Here is a 22378-nt window from a genome sequence, read left to right on the forward strand (position 1 = left end):
TGACCATTGGGGGAGCGATAGCAAGCAAGTGAGTTAGATATCAAGAGTCATAGATAGATAGATAGATAGATGGATGGATGGACGGCAAGGCAAGCATCTGATTGACAGTGGTCCGTGATCTGCTGTTATGCTACTATGCTACTGACCATTGGGGGAGCGATAGCAAGCAAGAGAGTTAGATATCGAGAGTCATTGATAGATAGATAGATAGATGGATGGATGGATGGACGGCAAGGCAAGCATCTGAGTGACAGTGGTCCGTGATCTGCTGTTATGCTACTATGCTACTGACCATTGGGGGAGCGATAGCAAGCAAGAGAGTTAGATATCAAGAGTCATAGATAGATAGATAGATAGATGGATGGATGGACGGCAAGGCAAGCATCTGATTGACAGTGGTCCGTGATCTGCTGTTATGCTACTATGCTACTGACCATTGGGGGAGCGATAGCAAGAAAGAGAGTTAGATATCGAGAGTCATTGATAGATAGATAGATAGATGGATGGATGGATGGATGGACGGCAAGGCAAGCATCTGATTGACAGTGGTCCGTGATCTGCTGTTATGCTACAATGCTACTGACCATTGGGGGAGCGATAGCAAGCAAGTGAGTTAGATATCAAGAGTCATAGATAGATAGATAGATAGATAGATGGATGGATGGACGGCAAGGCAAGCATCTGATTGACAGTGGTCCGTGATCTGCTGTTATGCTACTATGCTACTGACCATTGGGGGAGCGATAGCAAGCAAGAGAGTTAGATATCGAGAGTCATTGATAGATAGATAGATAGATGGATGGATGGATGGACGGCAAGGCAAGCATCTGATTGACAGTGGTCCGTGATCTGCTGTTATGCTACTATGCTACTGACCATTGGGGGAGTGATAGCAAGCAAGAGAGTTAGATATCGAGAGTCATAGATAGATAGATAGATAGATGGATGGATGGACGGCAAGGCAAGCATCTGATTGACAGTGGTCCGTGATCTGCTGTTATGCTACTATGCTACTGACCATTGGGGGAGCGATAGCAAGCAAGAGAGTTAGATATCGAGAGTCATAGATAGATAGATAGATAGATAGATGGATGGATGGACGGCAAGGCAAGCATCTGATTGACAGTGGTCCGTGATCTGCTGTTATGCTACTATGCTACTGACCATTGGGGGGGCGATAGCAAGCAAGAGAGTTAGATATCAAGAGTCATAGATAGATAGATAGATAGATGGATGGATGGACGGCAAGGCAAGCATCTGATTGACAGTGGTCCGTGATCTGCTGTTATGCTACTATGCTACTGACCATTGGGGGAGCGATAGCAAGCAAGAGAGTTAGATATCGAGAGTCATTGATAGATAGATAGATAGATGGATGGATGGATGGACGGCAAGGCAAGCATCTGAGTGACAGTGGTCCGTGATCTGCTGTTATGCTACTATGCTACTGACCATTGGGGGAGCGATAGCAAGCAAGAGAGTTAGATATCAAGAGTCATAGATAGATAGATAGATAGATGGATGGATGGACGGCAAGGCAAGCATCTGATTGACAGTGGTCCGTGATCTGCTGTTATGCTACTATGCTACTGACCATTGGGGTAGCGATAGCAAGCAAGAGAGTTAGATATCGAGAGTCATAGATAGATAGATAGATAGATAGATGGATGGATGGATGGACGGCAAGGCAAGCATCTGATTGACAGTGGTCCGTGATCTGCTGTTATGCTACTATGCTACTGACCATTGGGGGAGCGATAGCAAGTAAGAGAGTTAGATATCGAGAGTCATTGATAGATAGATAGATAGATAGATGGATGGATGGATGGATGGACGGCAAGGCAAGCATCTGATTGACAGTGGTCCGTGATCTGCTGTTATGCTACAATGCTACTGACCATTGGGGGAGCGATAGCAAGCAAGTGAGTTAGATATCAAGAGTCATAGATAGATAGATAGATAGATAGATGGATGGACGGCAAGGCAAGCATCTGATTGACAGTGGTCCGTGATCTGCTGTTATGCTACTATGCTACTGACCATTGGGGGAGCGATAGCAAGTAAGAGAGTTAGATATCGAGAGTCATTGATAGATAGATAGATAGATGGATGGATGGATGGATGGACGGCAAGGCAAGCATCTGATTGACAGTGGTCCGTGATCTGCTGTTATGCTACAATGCTACTGACCATTGGGGGAGCGATAGCAAGCAAGTGAGTTAGATATCAAGAGTCATAGATAGATAGATAGATAGATGGATGGATGGACGGCAAGGCAAGCATCTGATTGACAGTGGTCCGTGATCTGCTGTTATGCTACTATGCTACTGACCATTGGGGGAGCGATAGCAAGCAAGAGAGTTAGATATCGAGAGTCATTGATAGATAGATAGATAGATGGATGGATGGATGGACGGCAAGGCAAGCATCTGAGTGACAGTGGTCCGTGATCTGCTGTTATGCTACTATGCTACTGACCATTGGGGGAGCGATAGCAAGCAAGAGAGTTAGATATCAAGAGTCATAGATAGATAGATAGATAGATGGATGGATGGACGGCAAGGCAAGCATCTGATTGACAGTGGTCCGTGATCTGCTGTTATGCTACTATGCTACTGACCATTGGGGGAGCGATAGCAAGTAAGAGAGTTAGATATCGAGAGTCATTGATAGATAGATAGATAGATGGATGGATGGATGGATGGACGGCAAGGCAAGCATCTGATTGACAGTGGTCCGTGATCTGCTGTTATGCTACAATGCTACTGACCATTGGGGGAGCGATAGCAAGCAAGTGAGTTAGATATCAAGAGTCATAGATAGATAGATAGATAGATGGATGGATGGACGGCAAGGCAAGCATCTGATTGACAGTGGTCCGTGATCTGCTGTTATGCTACTATGCTACTGACCATTGGGGGAGCGATAGCAAGCAAGAGAGTTAGATATCGAGAGTCATTGATAGATAGATAGATAGATGGATGGATGGATGGACGGCAAGGCAAGCATCTGATTGACAGTGGTCCGTGATCTGCTGTTATGCTACTATGCTACTGACCATTGGGGGAGTGATAGCAAGCAAGAGAGTTAGATATCGAGAGTCATAGATAGATAGATAGATAGATGGATGGATGGACGGCAAGGCAAGCATCTGATTGACAGTGGTCCGTGATCTGCTGTTATGCTACTATGCTACTGACCATTGGGGGAGCGATAGCAAGCAAGAGAGTTAGATATCGAGAGTCATAGATAGATAGATAGATAGATAGATGGATGGATGGACGGCAAGGCAAGCATCTGATTGACAGTGGTCCGTGATCTGCTGTTATGCTACTATGCTACTGACCATTGGGGGGGCGATAGCAAGCAAGAGAGTTAGATATCAAGAGTCATAGATAGATAGATAGATAGATGGATGGATGGACGGCAAGGCAAGCATCTGATTGACAGTGGTCCGTGATCTGCTGTTATGCTACTATGCTACTGACCATTGGGGGAGCGATAGCAAGCAAGAGAGTTAGATATCGAGAGTCATTGATAGATAGATAGATAGATGGATGGATGGATGGACGGCAAGGCAAGCATCTGAGTGACAGTGGTCCGTGATCTGCTGTTATGCTACTATGCTACTGACCATTGGGGGAGCGATAGCAAGCAAGAGAGTTAGATATCAAGAGTCATAGATAGATAGATAGATAGATGGATGGATGGACGGCAAGGCAAGCATCTGATTGACAGTGGTCCGTGATCTGCTGTTATGCTACTATGCTACTGACCATTGGGGGAGCGATAGCAAGTAAGAGAGTTAGATATCGAGAGTCATTGATAGATAGATAGATAGATGGATGGATGGATGGATGGACGGCAAGGCAAGCATCTGATTGACAGTGGTCCGTGATCTGCTGTTATGCTACAATGCTACTGACCATTGGGGGAGCGATAGCAAGCAAGTGAGTTAGATATCAAGAGTCATAGATAGATAGATAGATAGATGGATGGATGGACGGCAAGGCAAGCATCTGATTGACAGTGGTCCGTGATCTGCTGTTATGCTACTATGCTACTGACCATTGGGGGAGCGATAGCAAGTAAGAGAGTTAGATATCGAGAGTCATTGATAGATAGATAGATAGATGGATGGATGGATGGACGGCAAGGCAAGCATCTGATTGACAGTGGTCCGTGATCTGCTGTTATGCTACTATGCTACTGACCATTGGGGGAGTGATAGCAAGCAAGAGAGTTAGATATCGAGAGTCATAGATAGATAGATAGATAGATGGATGGATGGACGGCAAGGCAAGCATCTGATTGACAGTGGTCTGTGATCTGCTGTTATGCTACTATGCTACTGACCATTGGGGGAGCGATAGCAAGCAAGAGAGTTAGATATCGAGAGTCATAGATAGATAGATAGATAGATAGATGGATGGATGGACGGCAAGGCAAGCATCTGATTGACAGTGGTCCGTGATCTGCTGTTATGCTACTATGCTACTGACCATTGGGGGGGCGATAGCAAGCAAGAGAGTTAGATATCAAGAGTCATAGATAGATAGATAGATAGATGGATGGATGGACGGCAAGGCAAGCATCTGATTGACAGTGGTCCGTGATCTGCTGTTATGCTACTATGCTACTGACCATTGGGGGAGCGATAGCAAGCAAGAGAGTTAGATATCGAGAGTCATTGATAGATAGATAGATAGATGGATGGATGGATGGACGGCAAGGCAAGCATCTGAGTGACAGTGGTCCGTGATCTGCTGTTATGCTACTATGCTACTGACCATTGGGGGAGCGATAGCAAGCAAGAGAGTTAGATATCAAGAGTCATAGATAGATAGATAGATAGATGGATGGATGGACGGCAAGGCAAGCATCTGATTGACAGTGGTCCGTGATCTGCTGTTATGCTACTATGCTACTGACCATTGGGGGAGCGATAGCAAGCAAGAGAGTTAGATATCGAGAGTCATAGATAGTTAGATAGATAGATGGATGGATGGATGGACGGCAAGGCAAGCATCTGATTGACAGTGGTCCGTGATCTGCTGTTATGCTACTATACTACTGACCATTGGGGGGGCGATAGCAAGCAAGAGAGTTAGATATCAAGAGTCATAGATAGATAGATAGATAGATGGATGGATGGACGGCAAGGCAAGCATCTGATTGACAGTGGTCCGTGATCTGCTGTTATGCTACTATGCTACTGACCATTGGGGGAGCGATAGCAAGCAAGAGAGTTAGATATCGAGAGTCATTGATAGATAGATAGATAGATGGATGGATGGATGGACGGCAAGGCAAGCATCTGAGTGACAGTGGTCCGTGATCTGCTGTTATGCTACTATGCTACTGACCATTGGGGGAGCGATAGCAAGCAAGAGAGTTAGATATCGAGAGTCATAGATAGATAGATAGATAGATAGATGGATGGATGGACGGCAAGGCAAGCATCTGATTGACAGTGGTCCGTGATCTGCTGTTATGCTACTATGCTACTGACCATTGGGGGGGCGATAGCAAGCAAGAGAGTTAGATATCAAGAGTCATAGATAGATAGATAGATAGATGGATGGATGGACGGCAAGGCAAGCATCTGATTGACAGTGGTCCGTGATCTGCTGTTATGCTACTATGCTACTGACCATTGGGGGAGCGATAGCAAGCAAGAGAGTTAGATATCGAGAGTCATTGATAGATAGATAGATAGATGGATGGATGGATGGACGGCAAGGCAAGCATCTGAGTGACAGTGGTCCGTGATCTGCTGTTATGCTACTATGCTACTGACCATTGGGGGAGCGATAGCAAGCAAGAGAGTTAGATATCAAGAGTCATAGATAGATAGATAGATAGATGGATGGATGGACGGCAAGGCAAGCATCTGATTGACAGTGGTCCGTGATCTGCTGTTATGCTACTATGCTACTGACCATTGGGGGAGCGATAGCAAGCAAGAGAGTTAGATATCGAGAGTCATAGATAGTTAGATAGATAGATGGATGGATGGATGGACGGCAAGGCAAGCATCTGATTGACAGTGGTCCGTGATCTGCTGTTATGCTACTATACTACTGACCATTGGGGGGGCGATAGCAAGCAAGAGAGTTAGATATCAAGAGTCATAGATAGATAGATAGATAGATGGATGGATGGACGGCAAGGCAAGCATCTGATTGACAGTGGTCCGTGATCTGCTGTTATGCTACTATGCTACTGACCATTGGGGGAGCGATAGCAAGCAAGAGAGTTAGATATCGAGAGTCATTGATAGATAGATAGATAGATGGATGGATGGATGGACGGCAAGGCAAGCATCTGAGTGACAGTGGTCCGTGATCTGCTGTTATGCTACTATGCTACTGACCATTGGGGGAGCGATAGCAAGCAAGAGAGTTAGATATCAAGAGTCATAGATAGATAGATAGATAGATGGATGGATGGACGGCAAGGCAAGCATCTGATTGACAGTGGTCCGTGATCTGCTGTTATGCTACTATGCTACTGACCATTGGGGGAGCGATAGCAAGTAAGAGAGTTAGATATCGAGAGTCATTGATAGATAGATAGATAGATGGATGGATGGATGGATGGACGGCAAGGCAAGCATCTGATTGACAGTGGTCCGTGATCTGCTGTTATGCTACTATGCTACTGACCATTGGGGGAGCGATAGCATGTAAGAGAGTTAGATATCGAGAGTCATTGATAGATAGATAGATAGATGGATGGATGGATGGATGGACGGCAAGGCAAGCATCTGATTGACAGTGGTCCGTGATCTGCTGTTATGCTACTATGCTACTGACCATTGGGGGAGCGATAGCAAGTAAGAGAGTTAGATATCGAGAGTCATTGATAGATTGATAGATAGATGGATGGATGGATGGACGGCAAGGCAAGCATCTGATTGACAGTGGTCCGTGATCTGCTGTTATGCTACTATGCTACTGACCATTGGGGGAGCGATAGCAAGCAAGAGAGTTAGATATCGAGAGTCATAGATAGATAGATAGATAGATAGATGGATGGATGGATGGACGGCAAGGCAAGCATCTGATTGACAGTGGTCCGTGATCTGCTGTTATGCTACTATGCTACTGACCATTGGGGTAGCGATAGCAAGCAAGAGAGTTAGATATCGAGAGTCATAGATAGATAGATAGATAGATAGATGGATGGATGGATGGACGGCAAGGCAAGCATCTGATTGACAGTGGTCCGTGATCTGCTGTTATGCTACTATGCTACTGACCATTGGGGGAGCGATAGCAAGTAAGAGAGTTAGATATCGAGAGTCATTGATAGATAGATAGATAGATGGATGGATGGATGGATGGACGGCAAGGCAAGCATCTGATTGACAGTGGTCCGTGATCTGCTGTTATGCTACAATGCTACTGACCATTGGGGGAGCGATAGCAAGCAAGTGAGTTAGATATCAAGAGTCATAGATAGATAGATAGATAGATGGATGGATGGACGGCAAGGCAAGCATCTGATTGACAGTGGTCCGTGATCTGCTGTTATGCTACTATGCTACTGACCATTGGGGGAGCGATAGCAAGTAAGAGAGTTAGATATCGAGAGTCATTGATAGATAGATAGATAGATGGATGGATGGATGGATGGACGGCAAGGCAAGCATCTGATTGACAGTGGTCCGTGATCTGCTGTTATGCTACAATGCTACTGACCATTGGGGGAGCGATAGCAAGCAAGTGAGTTAGATATCAAGAGTCATAGATAGATAGATAGATAGATAGATGGATGGATGGACGGCAAGGCAAGCATCTGATTGACAGTGGTCCGTGATCTGCTGTTATGCTACTATGCTACTGACCATTGGGGGAGCGATAGCAAGCAAGAGAGTTAGATATCGAGAGTCATTGATAGATAGATAGATAGATGGATGGATGGATGGACGGCAAGGCAAGCATCTGAGTGACAGTGGTCCGTGATCTGCTGTTATGCTACTATGCTACTGACCATTGGGGGAGCGATAGCAAGCAAGAGAGTTAGATATCAAGAGTCATAGATAGATAGATAGATAGATGGATGGATGGACGGCAAGGCAAGCATCTGATTGACAGTGGTCCGTGATCTGCTGTTATGCTGCTATGCTACTGACCATTGGGGGAGCGATAGCAAGTAAGAGAGTTAGATATCGAGAGTCATTGATAGATAGATAGATAGATGGATGGATGGATGGATGGACGGCAAGGCAAGCATCTGATTGACAGTGGTCCGTGATCTGCTGTTATGCTACAATGCTACTGACCATTGGGGGAGCGATAGCAAGCAAGAGAGTTAGATATCGAGAGTCATAGATAGTTAGATAGATAGATGGATGGATGGATGGACGGCAAGGCAAGCATCTGATTGACAGTGGTCCGTGATCTGCTGTTATGCTACTATGCTACTGACCATTGGGGGGGCGATAGCAAGCAAGAGAGTTAGATATCAAGAGTCATAGATAGATAGATAGATAGATGGATGGATGGACGGCAAGGCAAGCATCTGATTGACAGTGGTCCGTGATCTGCTGTTATGCTACTATGCTACTGACCATTGGGGGAGCGATAGCAAGCAAGAGAGTTAGATATCGAGAGTCATTGATAGATAGATAGATAGATGGATGGATGGATGGACGGCAAGGCAAGCATCTGAGTGACAGTGGTCCGTGATCTGCTGTTATGCTACTATGCTACTGACCATTGGGGGAGCGATAGCAAGCAAGAGAGTTAGATATCAAGAGTCATAGATAGATAGATAGATAGATGGATGGATGGACGGCAAGGCAAGCATCTGATTGACAGTGGTCCGTGATCTGCTGTTATGCTACTATGCTACTGACCATTGGGGGAGCGATAGCAAGTAAGAGAGTTAGATATCGAGAGTCATTGATAGATAGATAGATAGATGGATGGATGGATGGATGGACGGCAAGGCAAGCATCTGATTGACAGTGGTCCGTGATCTGCTGTTATGCTACTATGCTACTGACCATTGGGGGAGCGATAGCAAGTAAGAGAGTTAGATATCGAGAGTCATTGATAGATAGATAGATAGATGGATGGATGGATGGATGGACGGCAAGGCAAGCATCTGATTGACAGTGGTCCGTGATCTGCTGTTATGCTACTATGCTACTGACCATTGGGGGAGCGATAGCAAGTAAGAGAGTTAGATATCGAGAGTCATTGATAGATTGATAGATAGATGGATGGATGGATGGACGGCAAGGCAAGCATCTGATTGACAGTGGTCCGTGATCTGCTGTTATGCTACTATGCTACTGACCATTGGGGGAGCGATAGCAAGCAAGAGAGTTAGATATCGAGAGTCATAGATAGATAGATAGATAGATAGATGGATGGATGGATGGACGGCAAGGCAAGCATCTGATTGACAGTGGTCCGTGATCTGCTGTTATGCTACTATGCTACTGACCATTGGGGTAGCGATAGCAAGCAAGAGAGTTAGATATCGAGAGTCATAGATAGATAGATAGATAGATAGATGGATGGATGGATGGACGGCAAGGCAAGCATCTGATTGACAGTGGTCCGTGATCTGCTGTTATGCTACTATGCTACTGACCATTGGGGGAGCGATAGCAAGTAAGAGAGTTAGATATCGAGAGTCATTGATAGATAGATAGATAGATGGATGGATGGATGGATGGACGGCAAGGCAAGCATCTGATTGACAGTGGTCCGTGATCTGCTGTTATGCTACAATGCTACTGACCATTGGGGGAGCGATAGCAAGCAAGTGAGTTAGATATCAAGAGTCATAGATAGATAGATAGATAGATGGATGGATGGACGGCAAGGCAAGCATCTGATTGACAGTGGTCCGTGATCTGCTGTTATGCTACTATGCTACTGACCATTGGGGGAGCGATAGCAAGTAAGAGAGTTAGATATCGAGAGTCATTGATAGATAGATAGATAGATGGATGGATGGATGGATGGACGGCAAGGCAAGCATCTGATTGACAGTGGTCCGTGATCTGCTGTTATGCTACAATGCTACTGACCATTGGGGGAGCGATAGCAAGCAAGTGAGTTAGATATCAAGAGTCATAGATAGATAGATAGATAGATGGATGGATGGACGGCAAGGCAAGCATCTGATTGACAGTGGTCCGTGATCTGCTGTTATGCTACTATGCTACTGACCATTGGGGGAGCGATAGCAAGCAAGAGAGATAGATATCGAGAGTCATTGATAGATAGATAGATAGATGGATGGATGGATGGACGGCAAGGCAAGCATCTGATTGACAGTGGTCCGTGATCTGCTGTTATGCTACTATGCTACTGACCATTGGGGGAGTGATAGCAAGCAAGAGAGTTAGATATCGAGAGTCATAGATAGATAGATAGATAGATGGATGGATGGACGGCAAGGCAAGCATCTGATTGACAGTGGTCCGTGATCTGCTGTTATGCTACTATGCTACTGACCATTGGGGGAGCGATAGCAAGCAAGAGAGTTAGATATCGAGAGTCATAGATAGATAGATAGATAGATAGATGGATGGATGGACGGCAAGGCAAGCATCTGATTGACAGTGGTCCGTGATCTGCTGTTATGCTACTATGCTACTGACCATTGGGGGGGCGATAGCAAGCAAGAGAGTTAGATATCAAGAGTCATAGATAGATAGATAGATAGATGGATGGATGGACGGCAAGGCAAGCATCTGATTGACAGTGGTCCGTGATCTGCTGTTATGCTACTATGCTACTGACCATTGGGGGAGCGATAGCAAGCAAGAGAGTTAGATATCGAGAGTCATTGATAGATAGATAGATAGATGGATGGATGGATGGACGGCAAGGCAAGCATCTGAGTGACAGTGGTCCGTGATCTGCTGTTATGCTACTATGCTACTGACCATTGGGGGAGCGATAGCAAGCAAGAGAGTTAGATATCAAGAGTCATAGATAGATAGATAGATAGATGGATGGATGGACGGCAAGGCAAGCATCTGATTGACAGTGGTCCGTGATCTGCTGTTATGCTACTATGCTACTGACCATTGGGGGAGCGATAGCAAGTAAGAGAGTTAGATATCGAGAGTCATTGATAGATAGATAGATAGATGGATGGATGGATGGATGGACGGCAAGGCAAGCATCTGATTGACAGTGGTCCGTGATCTGCTGTTATGCTACAATGCTACTGACCATTGGGGGAGCGATAGCAAGCAAGAGAGTTAGATATCGAGAGTCATAGATAGTTAGATAGATAGATGGATGGATGGATGGACGGCAAGGCAAGCATCTGATTGACAGTGGTCCGTGATCTGCTGTTATGCTACTATGCTACTGACCATTGGGGGGGCGATAGCAAGCAAGAGAGTTAGATATCAAGAGTCATAGATAGATAGATAGATAGATGGATGGATGGACGGCAAGGCAAGCATCTGATTGACAGTGGTCCGTGATCTGCTGTTATGCTACTATGCTACTGACCATTGGGGGAGCGATAGCAAGCAAGAGAGTTAGATATCGAGAGTCATTGATAGATAGATAGATAGATGGATGGATGGATGGACGGCAAGGCAAGCATCTGAGTGACAGTGGTCCGTGATCTGCTGTTATGCTACTATGCTACTGACCATTGGGGGAGCGATAGCAAGCAAGAGAGTTAGATATCAAGAGTCATAGATAGATAGATAGATAGATGGATGGATGGACGGCAAGGCAAGCATCTGATTGACAGTGGTCCGTGATCTGCTGTTATGCTACTATGCTACTGACCATTGGGGGAGCGATAGCAAGTAAGAGAGTTAGATATCGAGAGTCATTGATAGATAGATAGATAGATGGATGGATGGATGGATGGACGGCAAGGCAAGCATCTGATTGACAGTGGTCCGTGATCTGCTGTTATGCTACTATGCTACTGACCATTGGGGGAGCGATAGCAAGCAAGAGAGTTAGATATCGAGAGTCATAGATAGATAGATAGATAGATAGATGGATGGATGGATGGACGGCAAGGCAAGCATCTGATTGACAGTGGTCCGTGATCTGCTGTTATGCTACTATGCTACTGACCATTGGGGTAGCGATAGCAAGCAAGAGAGTTAGATATCGAGAGTCATAGATAGATAGATAGATAGATAGATGGATGGATGGATGGACGGCAAGGCAAGCATCTGATTGACAGTGGTCCGTGATCTGCTGTTATGCTACTATGCTACTGACCATTGGGGGAGCGATAGCAAGCAAGAGAGTTAGATATCGAGAGTCATAGATAGTTAGATAGATAGATGGATGGATGGATGGACGGCAAGGCAGGCATCTGATTGACAGTGGTCCGTGATCTGCTGTTATGCTACTATGCTACTGACCATTGGGGGGGCGATAGCAAGCAAGAGAGTTAGATATCAAGAGTCATAGATAGATAGATAGATAGATGGATGGATGGATGGACGGCAAGGCAAGCATCTGATTGACAGTGGTCCGTGATCTGCTGTTATGCTACTATGCTACTGACCATTGGGGGAGCGATAGCAAGCAAGAGAGTTAGATATCGAGAGTCATTGATAGATAGATAGATAGATGGATGGATGGATGGACGGCAAGGCAAGCATCTGAGTGACAGTGGTCCGTGATCTGCTGTTATGCTACTATGCTACTGACCATTGGGGGAGCGATAGCAAGCAAGAGAGTTAGATATCAAGAGTCATAGATAGATAGATAGATAGATGGATGGATGGACGGCAAGGCAAGCATCTAATTGACAGTGGTCCGTGATCTGCTGTTATGCTACTATGCTACTGACCATTGGGGGAGCGATAGCAAGTAAGAGAGTTAGATATCGAGAGTCATTGATAGATAGATAGATAGATGGATGAATGGATGGATGGACGGCAAGGCAAGCATCTGATTGACAGTGGTCCGTGATCTGCTGTTATGCTACAATTCTACTGACCATTGGGGGAGCGATAGCAAGCAAGTGAGTTAGATATCAAGAGTCATAGATAGATAGATAGATAGATGGATGGATGGACGGCAAGGCAAGCATCTGATTGACAGTGGTCCGTGATCTGCTGTTATGCTACTATGCTACTGACCATTGGGGGAGCGATAGCAAGCAAGAGAGTTAGATATCGAGAGTCATTGATAGATAGATAGATAGATGGATGGATGGATGGACGGCAAGGCAAGCATCTGATTGACAGTGGTCCGTGATCTGCTGTTATGCTACTATGCTACTGACCATTGGGGGAGTGATAGCAAGCAAGAGAGTTAGATATCGAGAGTCATAGATAGATAGATAGATAGATGGATGGATGGACGGCAAGGCAAGCATCTGATTGACAGTGGTCCGTGATCTGCTGTTATGCTACTATGCTACTGACCATTGGGGGAGCGATAGCAAGCAAGAGAGTTAGATATCGAGAGTCATAGATAGATAGATAGATAGATAGATGGATGGATGGACGGCAAGGCAAGCATCTGATTGACAGTGGTCCGTGATCTGCTGTTATGCTACAATGCTACTGACCATTGGGGGAGCGATAGCAAGCAAGTGAGTTAGATATCAAGAGTCATAGATAGATAGATAGATAGATAGATGGATGGATGGACGGCAAGGCAAGCATCTGATTGACAGTGGTCCGTGATCTGCTGTTATGCTACTATGCTACTGACCATTGGGGGAGCGATAGCAAGCAAGAGAGTTAGATATCGAGAGTCATTGATAGATAGATAGATAGATGGATGGATGGATGGACGGCAAGGCAAGCATCTGATTGACAGTGGTCCGTGATCTGCTGTTATGCTACTATGCTACTGACCATTGGGGGAGTGATAGCAAGCAAGAGAGTTAGATATCGAGAGTCATAGATAGATAGATAGATAGATGGATGGATGGACGGCAAGGCAAGCATCTGATTGACAGTGGTCCGTGATCTGCTGTTATGCTACTATGCTACTGACCATTGGGGGAGCGATAGCAAGCAAGAGAGTTAGATATCGAGAGTCATAGATAGATAGATAGATAGATAGATGGATGGATGGACGGCAAGGCAAGCATCTGATTGACAGTGGTCCGTGATCTGCTGTTATGCTACTATGCTACTGACCATTGGGGGGGCGATAGCAAGCAAGAGAGTTAGATATCAAGAGTCATAGATAGATAGATAGATAGATGGATGGATGGACGGCAAGGCAAGCATCTGATTGACAGTGGTCCGTGATCTGCTGTTATGCTACTATGCTACTGACCATTGGGGGAGCGATAGCAAGCAAGAGAGTTAGATATCGAGAGTCATAGATAGATAGATAGATAGATAGATGGATGGATGGATGGACGGCAAGGCAAGCATCTGATTGACAGTGGTCCGTGATCTGCTGTTATGCTACTATGCTACTGACCATTGGGGTAGCGATAGCAAGCAAGAGAGTTTGATATCGAGAGTCATAGATAGATAGATAGATAGATAGATGGATGGATGGATGGACGGCAAGGCAAGCATCTGATTGACAGTGGTCCGTGATCTGCTGTTATGCTACTATGCTACTGACCATTGGGGGAGCGATAGCAAGTAAGAGAGTTAGATATCGAGAGTCATTGATAGATAGATAGATAGATGGATGGATGGATGGATGGACGGCAAGGCAAGCATCTGATTGACAGTGGTCCGTGATCTGCTGTTATGCTACAATGCTACTGACCATTGGGGGAGCGATAGCAAGCAAGTGAGTTAGATATCAAGAGTCATAGATAGATAGATAGATAGATGGATGGATGGACGGCAAGGCAAGCATCTGATTGACAGTGGTCCGTGATCTGCTGTTATGCTACTATGCTACTGACCATTGGGGGAGTGATAGCAAGCAAGAGAGTTAGATATCGAGAGTCATAGATAGATAGATAGATAGATGGATGGATGGACGGCAAGGCAAGCATCTGATTGACAGTGGTCCGTGATCTGCTGTTATGCTACTATGCTACTGACCATTGGGGGAGCGATAGCAAGCAAGAGAGTTAGATATCGAGAGTCATAGATAGATAGATAGATAGATAGATGGATGGATGGACGGCAAGGCAAGCATCTGATTGACAGTGGTCCGTGATCTGCTGTTATGCTACTATGCTACTGACCATTGGGGGGGCGATAGCAAGCAAGAGAGTTAGATATCAAGAGTCATAGATAGATAGATAGATAGATGGATGGATGGACGGCAAGGCAAGCATCTGATTGACAGTGGTCCGTGATCTGCTGTTATGCTACTATGCTACTGACCATTGGGGGAGCGATAGCAAGTAAGAGAGTTAGATATCGAGAGTCATTGATAGATAGATAGATAGATGGATGGATGGATGGATGGACGGCAAGGCAAGCATCTGATTGACAGTGGTCCGTGATCTGCTGTTATGCTACAATGCTACTGACCATTGGGGGAGCGATAGCAAGCAAGTGAGTTAGATATCAAGAGTCATAGATAGATAGATAGATAGATGGATGGATGGACGGCAAGGCAAGCATCTGATTGACAGTGGTCCGTGATCTGCTGTTATGCTACTATGCTACTGACCATTGGGGGAGCGATAGCAAGCAAGAGAGTTAGATATCGAGAGTCATTGATAGATAGATAGATAGATGGATGGATGGATGGACGGCAAGGCAAGCATCTGATTGACAGTGGTCCGTGATCTGCTGTTATGCTACTATGCTACTGACCATTGGGGGAGTGATAGCAAGCAAGAGAGTTAGATATCGAGAGTCATAGATAGATAGATAGATAGATGGATGGATGGACGGCAAGGCAAGCATCTGATTGACAGTGGTCCGTGATCTGCTGTTATGCTACTATGCTACTGACCATTGGGGGAGCGATAGCAAGCAAGAGAGTTAGATATCGAGAGTCATAGATAGATAGATAGATAGATAGATGGATGGATGGACGGCAAGGCAAGCATCTGATTGACAGTGGTCCGTGATCTGCTGTTATGCTACTATGCTACTGACCATTGGGGGGGCGATAGCAAGCAAGAGAGTTAGATATCAAGAGTCATAGATAGATAGATAGATAGATGGATGGATGGACGGCAAGGCAAGCATCTGATTGACAGTGGTCCGTGATCTGCTGTTATGCTACTATGCTACTGACCATTGGGGGAGCGATAGCAAGCAAGAGAGTTAGATATCGAGAGTCATTGATAGATAGATAGATAGATGGATGGATGGATGGACGGCAAGGCAAGCATCTGAGTGACAGTGGTCCGTGATCTGCTGTTATGCTACTATGCTACTGACCATTGGGGGAGCGATAGCAAGCAAGAGAGTTAGATATCAAGAGTCATAGATAGATAGATAGATAGATGGATGGATGGACGGCAAGGCAAGCATCTGATTGACAGTGGTCCGTGATCTGCTGTTATGCTACTATGCTACTGACCATTGGGGGAGCGATAGCAAGTAAGAGAGTTAGATATCGAGAGTCATTGATGGATAGATAGATAGATGGATGGATGGATGGATGGACGGCAAGGCAAGCATCTGATTGACAGTGGTCCGTGATCTGCTGTTATGCTACAATGCTACTGACCATTGGGGGATCGATAGCAAGCAAGAGAGTTAGATATCAAGAGTCATAGATAGATAGATAGATGGATGGATGGATGGACGGCAAGGCAAGCATCTGATTGACAGTGGTCCGTGATCTGCTGTTATGCTACTATGCTACTGACCATTGGGGGAGCGATAGCAAGCAAGAGAGTTAGATATCGAGAGTCATAGATAGATAGATAGATAGATAGATGGATGGATGGATGGACGGCAAGGCAAGCATCTGATTGACAGTGGTCCGTGATCTGCTGTTATGCTACTATGCTACTGACCATTGGGTTAGCGATAGCAAGCAAGAGAGTTAGATATCGAGAGTCATAGATAGATAGATAGATAGATAGATGGATGGATGGATGGACGGCAAGGCAAGCATCTGATTGACAGTGGTCCGTGATCTGCTGTTATGCTACTATGCTACTGACCATTGGGGGAGCGATAGCAAGCAAGAGAGTTAGATATCGAGAGTCATAGATAGTTAGATAGATAGATGGATGGATGGATGGACGGCAAGGCAAGCATCTGATTGACAGTGGTCCGTGATCTGCTGTTATGCTACTATGCTACTGACCATTGGGGGGGCGATAGCAAGCAAGAGAGTTAGATATCAAGAGTCATAGATAGATAGATAGATAGATGGATGGATGGACGGCAAGGCAAGCATCTGATTGACAGTGGTCCGTGATCTGCTGTTATGCTACAATGCTACTGACCATTGGGGGAGCGATAGCAAGCAAGTGAGTTAGATATCAAGAGTCATAGATAGATAGATAGATAGATGGATGGATGGACGGCAAGGCAAGCATCTGATTGACAGTGGTCCGTGATCTGCTGTTATGCTACTATGCTACTGACCATTGGGGGAGCGATAGCAAGCAAGAGAGTTAGATATCGAGAGTCATTGATAGATAGATAGATAGATGGATGGATGGATGGACGGCAAGGCAAGCATCTGATTGACAGTGGTCCGTGATCTGCTGTTATGCTACTATGCTACTGACCATTGGGGGAGTGATAGCAAGCAAGAGAGTTAGATATCGAGAGTCATAGATAGATAGATAGATAGATGGATGGATGGACGGCAAGGCAAGCATCTGATTGACAGTGGTCCGTGATCTGCTGTTATGCTACTATGCTACTGACCATTGGGGGAGCGATAGCAAGCAAGAGAGTTAGATATCGAGAGTCATAGATAGATAGATAGATAGATAGATAGATGGATGGATGGACGGCAAGGCAAGCATCTGATTGACAGTGGTCCGTGATCTGCTGTTATGCTACTATGCTACTGACCATTGGGGGGGCGATAGCAAGCAAGAGAGTTAGATATCAAGAGTCATAGATAGATAGATAGATAGATGGATGGATGGACGGCAAGGCAAGCATCTGATTGACAGTGGTCCGTGATCTGCTGTTATGCTACTATGCTACTGACCATTGGGGGAGCGATAGCAAGCAAGAGAGTTAGATATCGAGAGTCATTGATAGATAGATAGATAGATGGATGGATGGATGGACGGCAAGGCAAGCATCTGAGTGACAGTGGTCCGTGATCTGCTGTTATGCTACTATGCTACAGACCATTGGGGGAGCGATAGCAAGCAAGAGAGTTAGATATCAAGAGTCATAGATAGATAGATAGATAGATGGATGGATGGACGGCAAGGCAAGCATCTGATTGACAGTGGTCCGTGATCTGCTGTTATGCTACTATGCTACTGACCATTGGGGGAGCGATAGCAAGCAAGAGAGTTAGATATCGAGAGTCATTGATAGATAGATAGATAGATGGATGGATGGATGGACGGCAAGGCAAGCATCTGAGTGACAGTGGTCCGTGATCTGCTGTTATGCTACTATGCTACTGACCATTGGGGGAGCGATAGCAAGTAAGAGAGTTAGATATCGAGAGTCATTGATAGATTGATAGATAGATGGATGGATGGATGGACGGCAAGGCAAGCATCTGATTGACAGTGGTCCGTGATCTGCTGTTATGCTACTATGCTACTGACCATTGGGGGAGCGATAGCAAGCAAGAGAGTTAGATATCGAGAGTCATAGATAGATAGATAGATAGATGGATGGATGGACGGCAAGGCAAGCATCTGATTGACATTGGTCCGTGATCTGCTGTTATGCTACAATGCTACTGACCATTGGGGGAGCGATAGCAAGCAAGAGAGTTAGATATCAAGAGTCATAGATAGATAGATAGATAGATGGATGGATGGACGGCAAGGCAAGCATCTGATTGACAGTGGTCCGTGATCTGCTGTTATGCTACTATGCTACTGACCATTGGGGGAGCGATATCAAGCAAGAGAGTTAGATATCAAGAGTCATAGATAGATAGATAGATGGATGGATGGATGGACGGCAAGGCAAGCATCTGATTGACAGTGGTCCGTGATCTGCTGTTATGATACTATGCTACTGACCATTGGGGGAGCGATAGCAAGCAAGAGAGTTAGATGTCAAGAGTCATAGATAGATAGATAGATGGATGGATGGATGGACGGCAAGGCAAGCATCTGATTGACAGTGGTCCGTGATCTGCTGTTATGCTACTATGCTACTGACCATTGGGGGAGCGATAGCAAGCAAGAGAGTTAGATATTGAGAGTCATAGATAGATGGATGGATGGATGGATGGACGGCAAGGCAAGAACCTGATTGACAGCGGTCCGTGATCTGCTGTTATTCTACTATCAGCAGCAGCAGCGGCAGATTTGGCGCCGTGGCTTAGTTGGTTAAAGCGCCTGTCTAGTAAACAGGAGGTCCTGGGTTCAAATCCCAGCGGTGCCTTAGGCGGGCTTTCTGTGCTCCTTGCGAAGCTTGTGCTTCCGCTTTGTCGACCATCAGTTTTAGCAAGATAGGCTTATCGTAAAGCCATCAGAGGACGTAATGAACCGGAAAGCCAACTGGACAGACGCCGGTTTGTAAAGAAGAACCAGAACCCAAAGGACACGCGCTACGGCCAACGTCCAATTCCCATTGCCGCCCCTGGACAGTCGCAACAGGGAGCTTGTTGCTCCCGTCAACCTTACGTTTTCACCTCTGTGTGCTTCCTTTGTTGCAGTCTGCATACAGATTTTGTTTTGTTTTGTTTTGTTTTGTTTTGTTTTGTTTTGTTTTGTTTTGTTTTGTTTTGTTTTGTTTTGTTTTGTTTTGTTTTGTTTTGTTTTGTTTTGTTTTTTGCCTTACGCCTGAGTGTAGGCACTGGGGAATGGGAGAGTCCTGGCACCGTGGCTTAGTTGGTCAAAGCACCTGTCTTGTAAACAGGAAACCCTGGGTTCGACTCCCAGCAGTGCCTTGGTTTATGTTGGCCTAGGCAATGGAAAGGAAGTTTCTAAACGCTCAATACATTCTTGCAAGATGGCCATCCACAGCAAGCAGCTTAAGGTTACTGTAGCCACAGTCTGGCAAGCTGTCCGCCAGAAGTAGAAACAATAACAAGGGGCGGGGGGAAAAGTGGGCCATCCCTGGGTGGATTGAACCACCATCCTTTTGGTTAACAGCCAAACGCGCTGACCGATTGCACCACAGAGACAGACAGAGGTGTTGTGGTTGCTGCAGTCGTGCAGTTCCTTCACAGTTGCCAAAAATCATTTCCAGCACACGATTTTCTTTGTCGTTGAATGCAACATACGTGACCATTGGGGGAGCGATAGCAAGCAAGAGAGTTAGATATCGAGAGTCATAGATAGATAGATAGATAGATGGATGGATGGACGGCAAGGCAAGCATCTGATTGACATTGGTCCGTGATCTGCTGTTATGCTACAATGCTACTGACCATTGGGGGAGCGATAGCAAGCAAGAGAGTTAGATATCAAGAGTCATAGATAGATAGATAGATAGATGGATGGATGGACGGCAAGGCAAGCATCTGATTGACAGTGGTCCGTGATCTGCTGTTATGCTACTATGCTACTGACCATTGGGGGAGCGATATCAAGCAAGAGAGTTAGATATCAAGAGTCATAGATAGATAGATAGATGGATGGATGGATGGACGGCAAGGCAAGCATCTGATTGACAGTGGTCCGTGATCTGCTGTTATGCTACTATGCTACTGACCATTGGGGGAGCGATAGCAAGCAAGAGAGTTAAATATCAAGAGTCATAGATAGGTAGATGGATGGGTGGATGGATGGACGGCAAGGTAAGCATCTGATTGACAGTGGTCCGTGATCTGCTGTTATGCTACTTTGCTACTGACCATTGGGGGAGCGATAGCAAGCAAGAGAGTTAGATGTCAAGAGTCATAGATGGATAGATAGATGGATGGATGGATGGACGGCAAGGCAAGCATCTGATTGACAGTGGTCCGTGATCTGCTGTTATGCTACTATGCTACTGACCATTGGGGGAGCGATAGCAAGCAAGAGAGTTAGATATTGAGAGTCATAGATAGATGGATGGATGGATGGACGGCAAGGCAAGAACCTGATTGACAGCGGTCCGTGATCTGCTGTTATTCTACTATCAGCAGCAGCAGCGGCAGATTTGGCGCCGTGGCTTAGTTGGTTAAAGCGCCTGTTTAGTAAACAGGAGGTCCTGGGTTCAAATCCCAGCGGTGCCTTAGGCGGGCTTTCTGTGCTCCTTGCGAAGCTTGTGCTTCCGCTTTGTCGACCATCAGTTTTAGCAAGATAGGCTTATCGTAAAGCCATCAGAGGACGTAATGAACCGGAAAGCCAACTGGACAGACGCCGGTTTGTAAAGAAGAACCAGAACCCAAAGGACAAGCGCTACGGCCAACGTCCAATTCCCATTGCCGCCCCTGGACAGTCGCAACAGGGAGCTTGTTGCTCCCGTCAACCTTACGTTTTCACCTCTGTGTGCTTCCTTTGTTGCAGCCTGCATCCAGATTTTGTTTTGTTTTGTTTTGTTTTGTTTTGTTTTGTTTGGTTTTGTTTGGTTTTGTTTTTTGCCTTACGCCTGAGTGTAGGCACTGGGGAATGGGAGAGTCCTGGCACCGTGGCTTAGTTGGTCAAAGCGCCTGTCTTGTAAACAGGAAACCCTGGGGTCGACTCCCAGCAGTGCCTTGGTTTATGTTGGCCTAGGCAATGGAAAGGAAGTTTCTAAACGCTCAATACATTTTTGCAAGATGGCCATTTACAGCAAGCAGCTTAAGGTTACTGTAGCCACAGTCTGGCAAGCTGTCCGCCAGAAGTAGAAACAATAACAAGGGGCGGGGGGAAAAGTGGGCCGTCCCTGGGTGGATTCGAACCACCATCCTTTTGGTTAACAGCCAAACGCGCTGACCGATTGCGCCACAGAGACAGACAGAGGTGTTGTGGCTGCTGCAGTCGTGCAGTTCCTTCACAGTTGCCAAAAATCATTTCTAGCACACGATTTTCTTTGTCGTTGAATGCAACATACGTGACCATTGGGGGAGCGATAGCAAGCAAGAGAGTTAGATATCGAGAGTCATAGATAGATAGATAGATAGATGGATGGATGGACGGCAAGGCAAGCATCTGATTGACAGTGGTCCGTGATCTGCTGTTATGCTACTATGCTACTGACCATTGGGTGAGCGAAAGCAAGTAAGAGAGTTAGATATCAAGAGTCATAGATAGATAGATAGATAGATGGATGGATGGACGGCAAGGCAAGCATCTGATTGACAGTGCTCCGTGATCTGCTGTTATGCTACAATGCTACTGACCATTGGGGGAGCGATAGCAAGCAAGAGAGTTAGATATCAAGAGTCATAGATAGATAGATAGATAGATGGATGGATGGACGGCAAGGCAAGCA

The 22378-nt window shown here is 45.7% G+C and overlaps 5 non-coding genes across 5 annotated transcripts; 4 read left to right on the forward strand and 1 right to left on the reverse strand.

The window, feature by feature from the left end:
• The first annotated feature begins 19343 nt into the window (after nt 1-19343).
• Nucleotides 19344-19417, forward strand: trnat-agu (transfer RNA threonine (anticodon AGU)). The gene has a single exon. It is a non-coding gene; the product is annotated as a tRNA-Thr (tRNA).
• A 434-nt stretch (nt 19418-19851) lies between these two features.
• trnat-ugu (transfer RNA threonine (anticodon UGU)) lies at nt 19852-19925 on the forward strand. Its single transcript has one exon. It is a non-coding gene; the product is annotated as a tRNA-Thr (tRNA).
• A 1198-nt stretch (nt 19926-21123) lies between these two features.
• Nucleotides 21124-21197, forward strand: trnat-agu (transfer RNA threonine (anticodon AGU)). Its single transcript has one exon. It is a non-coding gene; the product is annotated as a tRNA-Thr (tRNA).
• A 389-nt stretch (nt 21198-21586) lies between these two features.
• On the forward strand, nt 21587-21660 carry trnat-ugu (transfer RNA threonine (anticodon UGU)). Its single transcript has one exon. It is a non-coding gene; the product is annotated as a tRNA-Thr (tRNA).
• A 164-nt stretch (nt 21661-21824) lies between these two features.
• Nucleotides 21825-21898, reverse strand: trnan-guu (transfer RNA asparagine (anticodon GUU)). Its single transcript has one exon. It is a non-coding gene; the product is annotated as a tRNA-Asn (tRNA).
• Between the last annotated feature and the right edge of the window lie 480 nt (nt 21899-22378).

This window comes from Amia ocellicauda, chromosome 2 (assembly GCF_036373705.1).
Source record: "Amia ocellicauda isolate fAmiCal2 chromosome 2, fAmiCal2.hap1, whole genome shotgun sequence".
In the NCBI taxonomy this organism is placed as follows: Eukaryota; Metazoa; Chordata; class Actinopteri; order Amiiformes; family Amiidae; genus Amia; species Amia ocellicauda.